Raw genomic sequence first — 3,761 nt, forward strand, 5'->3', positions numbered from 1 at the left:
TTACAACCCTACTTTAGTATAGCAGCTGTGTCATTTGTGTATCCCCAGACAGGACTGAAATAATTCCTATTTCAAAATATCAACATGTTCATAATTGTTTCAAATGTACTTATTTTTTTATTACTGTTTCAACACCACTGTAGAAACTACATGCATGTTACCAACTCATTTTTGTTTTTAGATTTGCTTTTTATTTTATGTACATTGATGTCTTGCCTGCATGCATGTCTATGTTATGTTGTCAGATCCCCTGGTACTGGAGTTACACACAATTATGTGCTGGGAATTGAACCCTGGTCTTCTGGAGGAACAGCCAGTGCTTTTAAGCACTGAGCCATCTCCCCAGCTCCACCCCCCAAATTATTCTTTTTTAATTGAGTTTTTCAATATCAGATTGGTAATTTCTTTAATTTCTAGCACTGTGTGTAACAAGAAAAAATTATTAATCATTGTTGAAAATTCATGGCTGTCTTGCTTTATTTGTGCAATAAACCACATATTTATTTATCTATTTTTGAGCAAAGCTTCTAGTTGAGTGTCAGGTGTGAGAGTCCATTTGAAGATACTCAGATGAACAATGTACTTAATAATAAGGTCCAAATATTTATAAGAAAATAAGAAGGCCAATGAACTGCTAGTTTCTAGAAGGGTCTATTAGGATCTTATCAGGATATCACTTAGAGTAACTGAGTCACCGGCTTTATAATAGGGATTACGGAAGCCAAGAAAATGTCAGATACCCAGCCTACCAGATAATCTGGCCAGGTTTACTGGGTTAGACACAGAGAACAGTTTGTATTCAGTACTATAACAATCTTTCTACAAATATTTTTATTACGGAAGTCAACATTACAATTATAGTTGATAAACTTTTAGGTGGAAGGAGGAAGGAATTTACAAAAAAGTACAGATGATGTTCTTTGTTTTCATTCTTTAAAAGAAGAAAGATGGTAGATGAATGATTTGAAAGCAAAAAGTCTCACTTTTGATGACTGACAAATTAATCAAGGGAGAATAGTTAGGCAACCTATTCACAGAATCTTGTCTCCTTCCTTTCCTCCTCCCCCCCACCGTGTGTGCACATGAATGCATGCATGTGGTGATGCATATATTTGCTCATGTATGTGAATGTGTATACACATAGAGGCCAGGAGTCAAAGTCAGCTGCTTTTTCTAGACTTCGCCATGTTAACTTTTTGAATTTGGTGTTCACCAGTTAGCTAGGATGCATGGCCAATACATTTTTGAAATTCATCTGATTCTTTTTTTCTTTTACTGCTAAGGTTATAGATATGCATAATTGCACACAGCTTTTCCATGGGTGCTTGCTATCTACTTGGACCCTTAAGCTTGCAAAACAGTTTACTGACTGAGCCTTTTCTCCAAACTCTATCTTTAGAATTTGGAAGAAATAACAGACTTCCCTAGAAATGAGTGTAATTCAGATCATAATCTTTTTCTGTGATAAAATAGAGCAATTCAGGAGGTACAATAAGGCCAAACTTTGTTAATAATTGTGACCAACATATACTAATATCAAAACATTTGATTGTGAAGTATTAAAACAACTTCTGATTAATTAAGATTAGTGCATAAAACTACCTCAGTAGTTAATTATTTACTCTTATTTTTGTCTTTTTAACTAATTAATTTATTCACTTTACATCCTGTTCATAACCTTCTCTTCCTCTCCTCCCAGAGCTACCCTTCCTCCTTCTTCCTCCACCTCTCCTCCTCTGTTCCTCGGAGAAAGGGAGCCCTTCCCCCCACCAACCCACCCCAGCTCATAAAGTCACATCAGGATTGAGCACATCCTTTTCCCCTGTGGCCTGATGAGGCAGCCCCGGAAGAGGTAACGGAGACAGATAGCTCCCATACCCCTTACTATGGAAAGCCTGAGTTGCCCATTGGCTACATCTGTGTTTACTTTTTAAGGATCCATTGAAAATAAAGCAAATGTCAACTTGTTGGGCTTGAAATCTCTGGTTCAGGGAACAGCTCTTTCCAGAGACACAGAAGGCCTTTTGCCTTCTTAGGCTATCAGGGTGAATGAGGAGGCTTTGCATGTTTGCTTATTTTATAGTATATAATGTCTTTTATATTTTTATATTTTCACTCTATTACCTTATTGTACACATTCACCAGTGTTACTAAAATTTCATATGATGTCAAGTAAGAATTAAAACCTTGCCCCTGGAGGCATTGCACCATGTCTGCTGTGTCACATGTGTGTTACTAGGTTAGAGATAGGAGAAAGGCTATGTCTGTGCTCAGCGTTCTGACAGGTGAACGTCTGAATGATTAATAACCTGAGCTAGCCTGAGATGACCACCAGTCTGGCACTATGAAGGTCTAGGAGGATAGACCATACCTGAGATGACCATTGCAAGGTTATGCATGAGCAGGGCATACCACTCCTGAGATGACCCCATGCGCCACTAAGAGGAACAAGTAAGTGATAGAGAAATGGACAAGAAAGAGAAATAAGAAAGAGAAGGATGTGGATACAATGAAGAGAAGCAGAACTAGAGACTGGAGTGAGTGAGGAACAGCCTGATGTGAGTAGCTGGCGATGCCACCTGGGATCATGGTGGGGTCCTGGGCTATGCTGTCACTGGGGCCCAAGTGTGGGTCCGTGGCCCTGCAGCAGCTGGTTTGTATTACAACCAAAGGCCAAGTAGATGTTCCTGGACTGGGCTGCCACCTGGGTGTATGCTGATGGCTGAGGGCTGTGCAGAACCGGCCCTGTTTCTCACCTGGGCTCCAAGCCACACCGGAGGACATGAACATGGGAGAGCCGACCCTACTTCCCGTCTTCAGTGCTGTGGTGTGGACAAGGGAGAGATGCCTTCTCCTCCATCTATAGCATGTGGAAGAGCTGCCCCTGGGGTCATAAGAGCAGGAGAGCTGTCCCTGACCATCACCAGCTGCAGCGCTTGGGAGAGTGGCCTGTACCTTGCCTGGGCAGCATAGCAGAGCCGGCCCTGGATGTGGGTGTTGCAGGTCCCAAAAGCATGAGAATGGGGGTGGGTTGGCCCTTCCTCTTGCCTGCTGTTTGGTATTGAGGGAGAGATCTCCCTCGGCTCCCTTTTGCCCTCACTACCTGAAGTGGGTAGGAGCCCTGGCCCTTGGGTCATGAGAATGGGAGAACTGGCCTTGTCCCTCACTGGCTGAAATACTTGGGGGAGCAGGCCCTGCACCTTGTCTGGGCAACACAGCGGAGTTGACACTGATTGTGGGAGTATACATTGTTGGCCTTCCTGAATGGGTGGGAAGGTGTCCAGGAAACCCACAACTCCAAAGCCTGGGAAGATATCCCAGCTCTGAGGTAGGGCAGTGTCCCAAGGAAAGGGCATTCTGAGACATGGGAGCCCAGAAACCAAACAGTTCTGAGAGGAGGCTTCTTCAGCAGAGACATTGCACCTCTCAGGGAGGGTATTCCTAGCTCAGCTGAGGTGCTCAGGACCCTCAGTCCTGCTCCTTCTTCAGCCTTTCCTGCAAAGCATACAAAGTTTACAAGTTATACAAAGTTAAGGGAGTCTGGCATGCATGAGGCCTGTGTGAATTCTCCGGAGGGAGTTTCCTTTCTGGGGAACTTCTGGAGTTCAGACTTTTTTTTTTTTTTTTTTTGAAAAAGTAAAACAAAAAACAAAACAAAACCAAAAAAACTGCCTCTTCTCTGCTGGGTGATGACCCAGTCTGGGGAAATACACCCTCCTCCTTTCCCTTCTCCCTTGCCATTTATGGCAGGTGGAAAAGCT

At 43.0% G+C, this 3,761-nt stretch overlaps 1 non-coding gene across 1 annotated transcript; it reads left to right on the plus strand.

Annotated features, from left to right (window-relative positions):
• The first annotated feature begins 2,186 nt into the window (after positions 1 to 2,186).
• LOC132646903 (small nucleolar RNA SNORA17) lies at positions 2,187 to 2,317 on the plus strand. The gene has a single exon (XR_009585238.1). It is a non-coding gene; the product is annotated as a small nucleolar RNA SNORA17 (small nucleolar RNA).
• Positions 2,318 to 3,761: the final 1,444 nt, after the last annotated feature.

The sequence above is a fragment of the Meriones unguiculatus genome, chromosome 12 (assembly GCF_030254825.1).
Source record: "Meriones unguiculatus strain TT.TT164.6M chromosome 12, Bangor_MerUng_6.1, whole genome shotgun sequence".
NCBI lineage: Eukaryota > Metazoa > Chordata > Mammalia > Rodentia > Muridae > Meriones > Meriones unguiculatus.